This window comes from Pituophis catenifer, unplaced genomic scaffold, assembly GCF_029215685.1.
Source record: "Pituophis catenifer annectens isolate HBS135680 unplaced genomic scaffold, rPitCat1.0.hap2 SCAF_2, whole genome shotgun sequence".
In the NCBI taxonomy this organism is placed as follows: domain Eukaryota; kingdom Metazoa; phylum Chordata; class Lepidosauria; order Squamata; family Colubridae; genus Pituophis; species Pituophis catenifer.
This window is the reverse complement of record NW_027256882.1, coordinates 69417279-69433751: the sequence shown is the minus strand read 5'-3', so window position 1 is coordinate 69433751 and position 16473 is coordinate 69417279.

Here is a 16473-nt window from a genome sequence, read left to right as displayed (position 1 = left end):
AAATGTATTCAGCACTTGGTGGGTAGTAGCAAAGGCAAAAGAAAATACAGTAAGCCGTTTAGATGGCTGTTGTATAGATGGTCCAAAAACTCACCACTCCTTTCTCCTTCACATTTGGTATTACAGTAAATCCTTGACCGCATTCCAGCCCTTTCTTCTGCCCACAGTGCTATTTGTTGACATTCATGAATTGGTTGATTGGAACTGTTGTTGTTGTTGTTGTTGTTGTTTTTCCCCTTCTCTCTTTCCTTTATCTTCCAATTCTCATGAAATTCAGTCCACAAGCAGGGAAACAGCAATCAGGGAAGAAAAAGAATAAACCAAATTGCATCTCCTCCTGTCTTTCCAGATCTTGTTTCTGAATTTTTGTTTAGTTTGGGACTAATAAAGTGATGCAGTTGTGTGAAACTGGGAAGCAAAATATCAGGGACTGTCAAACATTCGCAAGGAGCCTTGGTGGAGCAGCGGACTAAAGCGCTGTTAAATAGCTGCCAGCTGCCTGCAATTACTGCAAGTTCAAATCTCACCAGAGTCAAGGTTGACTCAGGCTTCCATCCTTCCAAGGTAGGTAAAATGAGGACCTGGATTGTGGGGGGAATAAACTGACTTTGTATAAAAAAGAACACCGCTGGGGGGGGGGGCAAAAGCCCTACTAAGCAGGTATATACAAAAGTATGAAGGCTATTGCTTAACGCATTGTAAGCTGCCCTGAGTCTCCGGAGAAGGGCGGCATATAAATCGAACCAATAAATAAATAAATAAATAAATAAAAGAAAAAGAAACACACACACACACACACACACATCCTGAGCGGAGCTAAGCCTCTCTGATTTACATTATCAGCCGGTATGGAATCTCTTTGCCATAGAATTCAATTTATTTTCATTTAAAGTCTGTTCTTCTCAATCAATGCAGCTAATAAATAGCTGCTGATGGCTCTGACCCCTAGTCTGAGGAAGGAATTTATCTTCTTAGCTAATTAAATGGCTTGAACAATTTCTTTTAATAATGTGGGATTTTAATACTAAAAACATTTTAAAAAATGAAAAGGAAGTCTTCTTCGTGTCTTGCAGAAAGGGTCAAGCAGGCTCTGAAGGGGTTAGGATTAGGTGTTTCTAACATCCTTTTGTGTTTCTCAGAATAGTGTGGGGGAGAAAAAAAACCCTTCTTAAAGAGTTCTTCTTAAAAAACCCTTCAGGCTGGTTCACACCTGTCCTCAGCAACCCTTGAAGAAGAAGAAGAAGAAAAAAAGACAGGGCAATGATTTATGTCTCATTGTTTCACACAGAATCGCCTGGAGAGGCTTGCAAAGGTTTTATAGAGATTAACACACCTTTTAAAAGGCGGGGCAGTGGCAAGCAAGCCGGAGCTACATTCATATCTCTGCTGGTCTGCCTGCTTTTGTGGAAATGAAAAATATTTAGCTAAATTAATGCAGGTGGAAAAGGGGGCAAGGCAGGGGTGAAATCCAGCAGGTTCTGACAGGTTCTGGAATACTGGTAGCAGAAATTTTGAGTAGTTCAGAGAACCGGCAAATACCACCTCTGGCTGGTCCCAGAGTGGGGTGGGAATGGAGATTTTGTAGTATTCTTCCCCCAGGAGTGGGGAGGGAATGGGGATTTTGTAGTATCCTTCCCCTGGAGTGGAGTGGAAATGGAGATTTTGCAGTATCCTTCCCCTGCCATGCCCACCAACTCATGCCCACCAAGCCACACCACACCACACCACACCACACCACGCCCACCAAACCACACCCACAGAACCGGTAGTAAAAAAAAATTGAATTTCACCACTGGCGCAAGGGGAACTGGAAAATCAGTAGGGAATGTTAAAGTGGAGAGTGTTCCAGACACAGAATTAATTGGGGGCAGTATGGATTTCTAAAAGAATAATGCAAATGTGTATGTTTGACTTTGTTCTTGCATTTTTGTTCATCATAGTTGCAGCCCAGCAATATTAAGAAAGCCAGGTCCCTTATAATATTTCAGTTCACAAGCCTGTTGAGGAGCAACCTGTATAAACTGGATGGATTTTTTTCATGTCATATTTTATATCAGTTTCTCTCTCACTGTGTTGTTTCCTTCCTTCCTCTTCTGTGTGCAAATATTGCTACCTCCTATCTTCACACTTTATAAATGGAAAAAATGCCCTGAACATTCTCCATCTCTCTTCCTGGGACATTGCTATATATTGAACGCCCTTCAATAGACCTGACCCTCCAGAAAGTCAGGATGCTGAGTTGCAGCCCCCTGACCAGTGGTGGGTTGCCCCCGGTTCGCACCGGTTCTATAGAACCGGTAGTAAAACCGGCGGGGGGACTCCGCCCACCGACCCCGACGTCATCAGAACGCTTCTGCGCATGCACAGAAGAGTGCACACACGCGCGGACCCCGTTGCGAACTGGTAGTAAAGGTAAGTAGAACCCATCCCTGCCTCTGACTTCTTAAACTTTGCTTTCTTTTGCATTATGAGACAGAGGAATATGCCATTTTTACCCTTCATAATTTTAAGGTGACATCTTGCAGTCAGATATATTAATTTTAAAAATCTAAATCCAAACAAAAGAATTCTATCTCTAGAAAATGAGATTTGTTCTCAGAAACAGGCCTGACAGGGCATCATTTTTAGATTTAATTTGTTTACTTATTTCAAATATAGTGGTATTTCCTATTCAAAATAATAAATTCATTAAACATAATAATACTACTAATAATATAGCATAAGAAACATTACAAAACTAATGCCAGCAAATGAAAGCAGTAGAAGGTGATATGTTAATGGAGATTCTTAGACATCCAGGTCATAGTTGTCCAAAAGGTGCTTTTTCAAGAGGCAACTGGTTTTTCTGGTTTTTCTTTGAAAACGTTTCACTTCTCATCCAAGAAGCTTCTTCAGTAGAAGTTGATATTTAAGAAAAAACAGAAACATAATCTCCATTCAACTGGAAAAACACTTATTTTTTGAAGAACATTCTTAACTGGAAAAAAATATTCCCCTTTTCATTTGTTTTTACTTTAAAAATTTCATCCATTTAAGTTACATTAGTTTCATTTTTGTTGAGCATTTGTTACATTTTCCTGTTCTTTCCATTTTTCCACTGGCATGTAACCAGCTTCCTGCTGCCTGCTGTTTAGTAGTTAATAAATATAAATAGCATGATATTTTTATTGTTCTATTAACCACCTTCCCCAGGTAACAGCCCTGCTATATTTGGTCAGAACTCCTGTTGTACAGGTGATTTTAAAAGGGCTTCAGTGCAGTGGCTTACATATCTGCTTCATATTTCATAGTGTGCCCAGAAGTTTTATACATTTTATTTTTTAAGTTTGTGGAGTTTTCATTGGTTTGCTAATCCTTCCATTCCTTATGTTCATTTTCTGTTCCCAAACTCTTTCAGTTTTTCTCTTACCCATACAGGTAGATCTAAAATGACCTTGAAATTTGGAAACTATTGTTGGAAGAAATATCCTTCTGGGTTCTGCTCCAAGTGGGGAAAAAGACACTGGAAACATGGAGACTGCTTGGAAAGATGATTTAATGGTGGACAGGATCACATGGCTTGAGTTCGTGAACAGAAAAAAAGGACAGATATAGCAAGTTTTCAGGTTTTATGCTCTCTCTGGCTTTGAACTTCCTGGGGCCCAGAAAGAGTATCCTGATTGGTTGTCAGACTTCCAGGGGGTGGGGGTCTTAGCTAGCCTTGCTGGCTGATGTAATCTTCCCAGGTCACATGGTGAGTTTCATCCTAGATGGGTCCCATTGTCTTGCAGATGAGGTCCATTGATGAAGATTGAGTTTCTGCCTCTGGCCCATTAACCAAAGGGTGGGGGCAGGAAGGTGGGAGCTGCTTTGTCTTTAAAAACATGCTTCTACATTTCTCCTACAGGGAAACATAATATTCTGCCTTTTTAATATTTCCCAAAATATTTCATTCTCCTAGGAAAGGGGTGCGTGCTAACCTCCTACACTATCAAACACATTACTGATTTCACTATTCATATCTGCCCCACCCCTTTCTCCTCCCTGTCATTTCTTTATATCATGTGGCAAATGCTTTCCAAGTTAGATTTCCAATGAAAACCAATTCAGCAATTAAAATGGAATAGGTTGCTCCTTCTTTGACATAGAAGATTATGATGGCATGATAGAGAAAAACATTCAAAATCATTTTTATTTTACAAGGAATTTTGGGATATAGAAGCCCTTGGGGGAAAAAACAACAACAAAGTGCAACAGAAGTGTTAAAATACGTCACATTATCTTTGGAATGTATTCTGGAAGCTGAAAATAAAAAAGATGTTGATAAGGTAAAGTGATATTTTTCTTCCTCTGAGGATCAATTCCTTTGGGGACAATTTGCTAGGACTTCTAGGCTGGCAGTGGGTGGAGATATTCCTCTTTCTGCTGCTTTCAATTTCTCTCAGTGACATCAGCCTGCTCTCCAATTTCCTCTCTATTCAGTGGGGAAAGACAGATGACTGTTACTAGAAGTCTGAGCTGGGCCTTTGTAAATTGGGCAGAGAGCCATCAGTTTGCACATTGCCCATCCCTCCATGAAAGAATTGCCTGTTTTCCCTCTTGTTATCATTTGGGCACTGATTGAATGTTTATGGAACAGCAAGTTCTGCCAACAGCAATGGAACTCACTTCCATGTAAGGCTGCCAGTCCCTTGGCTCTTAAGGAAATTGATTTTGAGAATCTGAGCTATTTCTCAGAAGGAGCACCACCAAGCCTTATTCCTTATGCATCCATCACACCATTCCTTTTTTTGGACAGAGTGAGAAATGTTATGCACCGTACACAGAATGAATGAGAAATATTAAATGGATAAAAGAAAAATCCCAAGACCTGAAATAAGAAAAGGAAATGTAGCTAAAGTACTTTATGTCATCATTACTCACTTGTATCTTGCAAACTACCCTTGCTTCCCACATGTCATGCACCAATTTATACAATGCCTTTTGTACTTTAAACTTCTCACCTTTCTCTTTTTGAGGTCAAATCAACCAAGCCCTGCCATAGGTTTCTGGGTCTTCTCCTTTCTCTTGATCACATATACTTCCTACATACATTTATTTTGCAACGTGGCCATTCTTTCTACTGTATTAGACTAAGACATGGCAACGTCCTTTTTTCACTCCCTTTTGTCTTCGGTCTACCTTAAATCAAAACCCTTCTTCTTCTTCACCCCATTTCTCGTTTTTTGACTGCACTCCCTTTCCACAGCATTCTGTACATTTATACGTTTACCTACACATCAGCTTTCACATCCATAAAGCAACATGGGCAGAACAGTCTGACATGCAGCCATTTAAGCTTCTTTCAACAAGCATTCATTTCTCACAACAGACTAGACCGCCTGCTAACTTTCTACTGTTATTTGCACATTTTATTTTTCTCCCCATCCATTTCTCTATTTTTAGTCAAGGTACACACATTTATCTACTTGCTTTAGATACTCAGCATTTATGTACAACTTTAAATAGCTCGTTCTCTTTTCCTTGTCAAACACAATTACTTTGATCTTTGATATGTTAATTTTCGAATACATACACATTGCATCATACAGAATCTAATATTTACCACGAGTCATTTGGGTTCTTAGCCAAAAGCACACCTCTAACTTCACCACAAACGTTCCTTATTGCATTTAACCACATACACATTAAACAGCCAAGGGGACATCACACATCTTTCCCTTGTTCTCTGCACAGTAATGAACCATTTGTTTAGCATTCCGTTTATTCTCACACATGCTTTATTTCCACCCCTGCATTCAACAACCAATTCAATTCCTTATCAATGCAAAACATTGTATAAAAGAAGCCTATTTTGTGTGTTTTGCACTTTATATTAATAAAGATAAAAATTAAACTTTCCAGACATTTTCCTCAGGTCATGCCTTCCATCAAACTTTGACGCATATCAGTTCGCCTACAGAAGAAATAGGTCGACAGGCAATGCCATTGCTACTGCCCTTCATTCTGTAGTGAGTCATCTAGAGAAACCTAGAAACTATGTCAGAATGCTTTTCATAGATTACAGCTCTTCTTTTAACACCATTTTGCCGGACATCCTCACTGAAAAGTTGACTGACTTGAATTTCCCTTCTCTCACCTATGATTGGATTAAAGAATTTCTGATGGACCGGTCACAAACAGTGAGAGCTGGGTCTTTCACATTCTCCTCCTTGAAGCTCAGCACTGGCTGTCCTCAGGGCTGTGTGCTCACTCCCTACCTGTACTCGTTGTACACATACGACTGCATATTTATTAATTCAATTTATATGCCGCCTTTCTCCGGAGACTCAGGGTGGCTGATGGATCATATCTTCTGATAATAAAGTTTGCAGATGATATCACCTTACTGGGTCTTATTATATGAGGAGATGAATTAGCATACAGAGAAGAAGTCCAGAAGTTATCCGCATGGTGCTCAGGAAACAAGTTGCATCTAAACACCAGCAAGACAAAGGAGATGGTGTTAGACTTCTGGAAGCAGAGAGAACCTGCCCCACTCTACATCAAGGGAGCCTGTGTGGAGAGGCTCTCCTCTTTCAAATTTCTGGGAGTCCACCTTAGCCAAGATCTCACCTGGAAAAATAACACAATCCAGGAAGGCTCAACAAAGACTCCATTTCCTTAGGGTCTTGCGTAAAAATCAGGTGAAACAACAAATAATGGCTTTCTTTTACCAGTCCATGATAGAAAGCGTCCTTACATATTGTGTTACAGTATGGTATACTGTCTTGACAGCCGCAGACAGAAAGGCATTACAGAGGGTGATGACCATAGCACAAAAAATATGGGCTGTCCCCTGACACCACTGGACGAAATCACCAGGACCCGTTGCCTCAACAGAGTGAGGAAAATCCTCAAGGATGATTCACACCCTGGTCAGCACTTCTTTACTCTCCTACCATTGGGCAACAGATATAGAAGCATAGCCAGCCGAACGAATAGGCTGAAAAATAGCTTTTATCCATGGGCTGTCAGACTTCTGAATGCAACATAACACCACAATTAGGTTTAATATGATAGACTTGCAAGGCCAGTGCAACGTGCAACATGTTCATACTGATGTAATATAATATAATATAATGTTACATACATATAGCTATATGGGAATGTGTGTTAATTATTACTTATTTGGGTTTAAAGATTCTATTTCTTTCATTTATTGAGTTTTGTTGTACACATGTTGTGCATTGACAATAAAGGTTTGATTTGATTTGACATTTCCTAGAGACTTGTTGAAGAGCAACACTCTGGTCTGCACACCTCAGCCTTGCATAAAACCACACTGTATTCCCCAAATTTTGCTTATTAACACCACCCTTGAACCCTTTCAATCAGACTTCTGCCAACTTCCTTTCCAGATACACTTAATAATAATCCCCTTGCAGTTTTTGTATGTTCTTCTCTTGCAATCTTTCCCTTTGTTTAGGGGAACAATTCCCACATTCTCCTAGTCCTCAGGCACAGGTCCCATCTACATTTATATTTTAACTTTTCCCCAGTTACATTGTGATGTCTGTGGACTTGCCATTATATTCTCCTAACACTCATGATTTCCTTTCATCTATGTTTGCTTAGATATTAACATTCAAAACAGTTGCTTCACTTCCACTCTTCAAAATATTGCTGACATATCCATAAAAATCTGCACAATATTTTCCAGCATTCCCTTATTTGAGTTTTATCCCAAATAATTGCATAAATTCCATTTCTCCTGCTAGAGTTTCTTTTGTTAGCCCCTTTTACCCATTTTCAAAAAGATTTCTTTATTTTCTTTGCCTCTTTTAATCTTGCTATTCCTTGCTCTAATTGATGACATTCTTTGTAACTACTTTTTCCTCCTCTCGAAACACACTTTCTTTCCTTCCTTGTGTGTGTCCAATCACACTTGGCCAATAAACAATATAATTCTATTCTATTCTATTCTATTCTATTCTATTCTATTCTATTCTATTCTATTCTATTCTATTCTATTCTATTTCATTCCACTCCACTCCACTCCACTCCACTCCACTCCACTCCACTCCCATGGTATCCTTGTCTCATCATTTTGTGCTTTCTCTTATATGTATTTTCCTCTCATCCACAGCTTCTTTCATTACATCTTTCAATCAAACATTCTTTTTGGTTCTTCCCACCAATGTAACTCCACATATTTCTGTTATAATTTGTAACACAGTTCTTTTCATATTGTTCCAAGAACTATTTAGATCTTATTTCCATTTGTCCACTTTCATTCATGTTGGTAAACAATGAATCAATCCTCTAATGCTATTCATTTGCTTGCTTATATTCTTTCAAATCAGAATCAACTCTGAGCATCTTATAGAGCTAAACATAGTATAACAGTATTGAAACATAAATAACAAATAATCAAAAATTACAAAAACAAAACAAACAAACAAAAAAAAAAACCAAACAAACCTAAGTCTCAAGGAACAAGTCAAATTCAAACATTTCCCCTACCATTTCAACAAATCAAATCTTGAAGGCTTATACAGTAGATGCTATTTCTTTCTCTTAGCTTCACAGACACACAATACACATATCTTTCTTTCATTTTCTTAATTTGTGTTTCTTACCATTTAATCCTCTAATATTTCAAGTTATGCTCATCCATGTTTGATGTTCATTACCAGATGGGCCCATAAAAATTGATCTATTCTACCCTTTGGTCAATTTTATTCATTTGACAGATTTATACAGATGCCCAATTAGCAAAAAGCAACTCTGGGAGGTTTATGATTTATAGAAGCATAAAAACAAAGACACAGAATATAAATACAATAAAATACAATAACCATCTGGAAGCAAAAAAGAGATCAACAGAGTAAAAGAGTAACCAAATTTTTAAAAAGAGCAGAAGTACCTGAGGCCAACCAATACATATCTCATTCAAGATATTTCATGTTGGACAGACTCATCTTGTGTTCTCTGAGGCTTTCACATAACACCTTATATAGTAAGATAGAGAACTAAATTAGGTTATTATCCTTAGTTATATCCATTCCTCCCTGTAGCTTCCTCCTTAATAGTAAGGACAGTAGTAAACCACTTTGGCACAAAGCCCATTTTACCTCAAGCACGCTTATACTGCCCTATTGAAAATAAGATCTCTAGTCCAGATATGATCACATCAACTAATATATTCTTGTCAGCATCCCTCCAACTAGAGCATGTATGCAGTTATACTGGCCTACACTCAGGATACAAAGCTTAACTCACTTAAATATATACAGCACTCACCAAGCCTCCTGAGTGATGGTATAAAATGCCTAATAAATAGATATATTGATCTGCTTCTTAGAAGAAAGGAATGGAGGGAAGGCAATGGAAGTTGAAGAAGTTTGATCATATCTTTGCTTCGTGCAAAATCAACTCTTTGTCTCGGGAAGGGGCTGTTTATGTTTTAAAGAGCTTTATAACAAAATAGTGGTTTTCCTCAGACCTAACAGTGAGTTATAAATGCTGTAGAAGTGCAGCATTAGCAAAGATAAAAAGGGAAAGATGATTTTGCTCTGGTTTAAGTTAAGTGAGAACACAGAAGCTGTGGAATAACCCCACTCTGGGATCACACAGGTCCAGAGCTGTTTTGAACGGCTGCAAAGAGTTCATGGGCAAGTCCTCCAAGAATTAATTGAGCTGGCTTGAGTTACTATTGCATGAGTTCTGAACAGCTACAAGCTGCCTTTGAGACCATGGCTATGACTGCTTATTCAAAATTATTATCTTAGGGAGAACTTGAAAATGCATTAAAGGGCTACCATGATAAGTGGAAAGATAAAACACCCATTTATCAGGAGGTAAACTGATGAGACTGCCTCTCAATGTGCTACTTTGGTTGTCAGGATGCCTCCTACAGCTTTCATTTATATTTGTTATAAACAGATGGGTGCAGTTCTGAATGAAGCATGAAGCTACAAGCACCCGCTGATTTTTATCCTTTAAGAAAGCACATGGACAGTCTCAGAAACGTTTATTCCTTTGCAACACGCAAAGCATTCTTTCTAAGTTTATCAAAAAGTTTAGATTATATATTTTATTTTGTTTTATATTTCTATTAATATGTAAAAAGAAACTTTGATAAGATAGTATAATGAGGGGAACTATCATTGGTTGTAAATGCTCTGCATTGGACTTGTAGGAAGAGAATGAGGTTACTTGAATCAGGACAAGGTTACTGGGTATTTATTTAGGTTTAAATTCTCAGTGGACTCAGTTGGATTACTTCTAAGCAGAGGCATCTGCTGCACAACCTGCACAATTTTGAAAATTATTTCTGTTGAATTCATAGGGCTCACTATCAGATAAAAACAGGTAGGGTTGGGATTGTTGTTTCTCAGTTTTGGAGAAAATAGCTTATGAGGCAGAGGGAAATTGCTACCTTACAAGTCATGAGAAACTTTTCAATAGAATGGATAACTTCTAAGGCCAGGGCTTACATAGAGCCATCTTGTCAAAGTGAGAGATCAGTTCCCAGCTTGAACAAAACAGAACTTTTGAGTGGTGGAACACTAATAAATCCACATCAGCCTCAAGCAATTCATAAGTAACAGCTAACAAGTGTGTGTAGATGTATGTGTTATGCTATTGAGAAATGAGAACATTTCCACTCTGGTGCTTCTCAATTTGGAAGTGAGAAAGGATAGGGTAGAATTGCCACCCTTGCTGTGGATGGAGAATAGGTTTGAAGAGAGCTGTAACTACAGCTCCACCTTTTGCAATTTGCAGCCTTTTCGTGACAATGTGATTTACCCCTAACTCTTTCATATTAATCTCTTATTAATTAATGGGTGAGAATTCTTCAGAGCATATTTTTTAAAAACATTTTAAAGTTCCTGAGTAGGAAGAATGAAGAACAATAAAGAAGACTGGTTTTGAAAATTGAGGCTAGTACTTCCTGGTAACATGCTCTGCATATGTATGTATTTGTCCCACTGAGCAAAGGCATTATCAGGAGTTAGCTCTGAGGAATTAGCTGTTTCTCAATATAATCCCAAAATACAGGACAGCACAGTTCCTACTTCTAAAAATGGATTCATTTGATAAGTCATAGAATTTATTAATTATAGTGCTATAATTAATACAACACTACTGATGCTACCTATGTAGTGCATAAGACACCAGGCTAGAAACCTGTAAGTTGTAGTTACAGTTGTAGTTGTAGTTTCGCAATAAAAACAGCTGGGTGACCTTGGGCCAGTCACTCTCAGCTCTAAGGAGGCAAAAGCAAATCACTTCCAAAAAACCTTGCCAAGAATATTGCATGCTAGTTGAGATGGTTGCCAAGAGTCAGCTATGGCTCAAAGATGCCAAGAAAAAAAACCCAAAATGAGTTATATTATTGATATGAGTTATATACCAGCTTTCCTCAATTTAGCACTCCCTGGATGGGTTAGAATTCTAAATTCCAGATTTTCTATTGAATCACAATTCAGGTTAGCTGAGAATTTTGGGCATCAGATTGGGATGGGTACTTTTATCACCAGTATTTCTTCCATGTGTTAAAAATGAATTTTTTCCCTTATCATCATCTGGAGCTGCTAGGAATATTGGAATATTTTGTATGGAAAATGTGGCTGCTCCTATGAATGCTCTGCTTGCAGGAGGTTGAGAATATAATAGAGTGTGTGTGTGTATATATATATATATATATATATATATATATATATATATATATATATATATATATATATACACAAAAATATTGGTCAAGTGTGATTGGACACAAAAGGAATTTGTCTTTGGAGCATATGCTCTCAGTGTACATAAAGGAAAAGATACGTTCATCAAGAACACTTAATGATAGTCATAGGGTACAAATAAGCAATCAGGAAACAATATCAATATAAATCATAAGGATACCAGCAACAAAGTTACAGTCATACAGTCATAAGTGGAAGGAGATGGGTGGTGGGAACGATGAGAAGATTAATAGTAGTGCTCTCAATAGTTGAGGCTCTCATGAAAAACAAAATTCAGTTCTGTAAATTTTGCAATTCATAGAAACCTTGACTTCACAATCTAGGTATTCTACCACTCGCAAAAAAGGAACATTTAGCCCAAGAGATGTAAGAGATAATGTCAGATCCTGCAGTAAGGCTGCAATCTTGAATACACTTACTACACCCTAAACACAATGGCACTTACTTTTAAATAAATAAGTACAGGACTATATTGCTTTGGTTTAAATGCATGGCAATCATTAATGGGGTTTATATTTAGATATCGTGTCCAAGATGTTGGATGTAAGCATTATCATTCTGAGCCCCACCTCCAGTGATTCTACCTACTGTACGTTTCTAGGTAGGAGTGGTAAACAATTTTCATTTTGGTTCATTTTGTGAAGACAAGAACTTAGTAAAGTTTAGAAATCACCGCTAAAAATGAAATGTGTCTGAACAGGTATGTTTAGCAGAAAGTAAGAGCATGATCAAATGATGTTAAGTAGTTCAAAGTTCCATTTATTTTAGCAGCCACACAAGATGTCATGGCTTAACTTAACATTGAGATCAGGATTACTTGACATGCTCGATTTTTGTATGCTTGCACTACAACAGATATTGTGGTTTTCTGTCTCAGGCCAGAAATAACATGGCTATCCTCTCTACAGTGTTCAGAGCCATGCTGCACTAGCATCCGAGTTGACTTTTCTTTTTTCTTTCTTCTTTTTTTAAAAACATGGAATGAAAATACTAAGTCTGGCCAAAAATGCCATCTGTTTATTCAATAGGACCTAATTTTCAAACATACTCAGTAACCATTATTTGAACTGAATTTCAGCAAAGCCACTTGTTCCTTTTCACTAAGGTTCCTCAACTATTTTTAAAAATTGGCAAGCAAGCAAAAAAAAAAACAAAACAAAACAAAAAACCCATGGAGAGCTCTTCAGTTTTGCAAAGCCTTCCTTCAGTAGGGTGGCCAAAGAACAGGAGGAGAACCCTTTAAAAAAAAGTAGGTTTTTGGCTCAGCCATCGGTGTACCATGAGCCAAAAAGCAATTGACTTCCAACATAGAGGATATTCTTGCTTAAACTAATTTCAAGTGCATCTATAATTATACTGAAGGTCTCTACTCAGGTATTTGCATTGTGGTAGCACTTTATTATATGTCAGATCCCATGTTGTTTTACAACATAGTTTCTATGGTTACACACTACCTTCAGTAACCTGCAGAGTCTAAGGATATAGGGAATTGAGTTTCACAGAGGCAAGAGCTATCGTATATAAAGCACTTCAGGAAGTGATGCAAAGTGCAAGCCCCACTGTGGATGTCCCCGCTGCAAAATGTTGACTCAGAAAGCCCAGAAGAGCAGGAAAAAAGGGACAAGCCATTGTTGGGTGCTAGAAGGTTATCTCTGAGCTTTCAGCCAATCAACTTTTAATCCTGTTTGTCAGTAAAGTTCATACCAGCCAATGAGGAATGGTACGATAATAGGGTAAGGAAGTAGTCTGGCTTTGTGCTTCTCACTTGGCTGAGTCAAAAGAAATAAAAACAAAAGTAAAAGATACCTCCTCCCCCCACCCCCAGTCAAAATGGAAACTCTGGTGTTGAAGTAGTTGGGAAGAAGGCTGGTACTCATCCAAGCCTAGTCTTAAGGAGTGTTATGTGCTCTGAAGTAACAGCCTGTCATTCCCCTACTTTAAATATGATTCTAGATCAGGTGCTGCAGCCACCCTGTTTAAAACACAACATAGGCAATACTGTCTTCCATTTCTACTATAGATATCAAATCATATCAAAATCCTTACTATAGTCATAAAGGTAAAGGTAAAAGTTCCCCTCACACATATGTGCTAGTTGTTCCTGACTCTAGGAGGGCCTTCATTTCCCATTTAACATGGATTGGTACCCAAAACACTAAATGATGTAGCATGGCCTATAATGAGTTGAAAAGAAGAAAAGAAGAAACATTATAATTATTAACCAAAATGCAGCAAGAGATGAGTAATAATATGTTGAATAATAAATTATTTTTTAGATTCATATCTTCAAAAGTTGATTCCAAGAGGCAAAGCACAATATATTTAATAAACATTCACCACCTGGGGGTCCAACTGAATTACTGCTCCCACTTAGTTCAGTAAGAAGAGATCTAATTCCAGGAGGTATCTAGAGATTCAGATGACTTTCTAGCAACATTTCCTTTTCAAAACAAAAATGATAGTGAATATAATCCCCATATAGCAGAGATGGGGAACCAAGTGTTGGAGTCCAATTTCCATCAGCACCAGTCAGAAATGTTTAAATATGTTGTCCAGATATATCTGGAAAACTCCAGGTCTGCATTCATGGAAGATAATTTTGGAATAGATTCCAAGGAGGCATCTTAGTTCCTATGGTTAGAAGTTTTTAATTACCCAGCACTGATGGGGAATGTGGTTCAATATATTCAGCTTCAAAAGGGGAAGGGAAGCAAAGAACAGTGATGAATGAGAGTGTGCCAGGAGAAGACGAAGGTGCTGAAGAGAGTGATCTGTGGGAAGTCAAGCATCTATCTGAGTCTGTGTAAAAGATAACAACGTGTCCATATTTGTGGCAATGTGATAACACAGAAAAAAATTATACAGATGGTGTAAATTTGAAGAAGGGAGAGAGAAATAATGGGAATTCTCTAAGGGATTAATGTATTTCATCAAAAGAAGATTCCAGTAAAGATGCAGGGATTTTTATGGAAACTACCTTTTAGCTTTTTTTTTCTTTTTCTTTTAGCAAAGCAGTCAGATAATTAACTGGATCTATCCATTTTCCTTCATAAGCAATTAATCTGTTTCCTGCTACAATTCAAGATAATAACAATGACATTAAACACAAAACATGGCATGGGGTTAGGACAGACAAATTCAGGAAGGAGAGCTCTTTAAGCTCCATTAGTCTTGATAGCTTGACTACGACTTCCTGAATCTAGTTTAATCTTGCCGTTATTTCATGACAAAACAATCAGTTTTTCATAGGACTTTTTGCAGAGTTTGGCCATTATCACAAAACCACTAAAACCTGAGAATACAAAATGTAGGATTCAGTAACCATTTCCAGAGGGATGATTAATTGGTTCCCAGGAGTGAATATCCTCCGTATCTAGTCTTAGCTATTGTAGTCTCAGGATTCATACAGGTTTTGTAGATATTAAAATCATTTGCTACCAGATGGATTTGCAATTAACAAATTTACCCAACATGTGCAACCTGAAGGAAATAAATCTACATGGAGGGAGGTATGTAGTAGGAAACCTTAGAGTTCTGCCCTAGGTCCAATATTTTTCAATGTGTATATAAATGAGGAGATAGAAGAGATGGGAATGCCCATCAAATCTGCAGATGACATAAAACTGGCGTGGGTGAGAATTGCTCACATCTGAGAAGACAGGTTCAGAATCCCAGAATCCCAACTTCCCTTTTAGTATTTTTAGAAAGAGATAAGAAAGATGGGATTTAACTAAATTTACTATTAAAAATGTAACCTTATGATTTCACAGGATTTGTTAGCATTTTCTTCATGTATGAATTGCTTGCTACTTATTCTTTGTTACAAATTTCATGGCATTTGTTTCTAAAGCCAAATCTTGCTTTCAGAATAATGACCTGTAGTTGGAACACATATTTTAGATCAATTGTAATCTTTATAGCTGATAGAAAAAAAATATGGAAGTCCATTTTAATTTAATAATGCTATCATTCCACAATGATAGAAACTGAAGAAAAAGAAAAAAAATGAATTGTGCATTTTTGTCTCAGTCACAAAAGTGTTTACTATTTTATCAATTGCCAATTCATCAAAAACATTGTATGCACATGTCTATGCACGAAAGTACACGTTGAATGCTCAGTTCAGTATTTTAACATAAGTAGAGCGTTTGGAAATAAAATGCATGAGATTCTGATAGGTCTTTGTGTACTGATACCATAGTTGCTGTTTTCATCTAAAGTTCATATGCCTGGACCACAAGAGTTCATTATCAATTACAGAGATTGTTCCCATTGTGTAAAATTCTCAGGCTGCAGGAGATCTAACATCTGTTGCACTTTGTTCAGCAGATCTATTGCAATGTGCCCTTTTCAAGTTACAGCCAACTGTATCAAAATCTTGACTGGCACATCTTGTCTGATAGGGATGGCTTCCCACTACCTGCTTTTTAGAGTGATAAATGTCAGAAGTTTTGGAGTTTTGTGTATCAAAGTGTTCCATCTGAAGCTTGGAGACAGGCAATTATCCCAGGATCCACGGGACTTTGTGATGCATTCTGGGACAACACTTGTTCTGCTGAAGCTTCAAAAACTCGCAGTGTCGAGCACCGAGGGAAAGTCTGATCAGTACTCAGAATTGAATAATGACCTACCACAATTAAAGTATGGATTCTCCATTCTGATTTTTAGTGAGGTTGATAATAAAAAATGGGATGGCATGATTGTAAAAAGAATCACCATCATGGTCTGAATTGGAGACAGAGAACTTTAA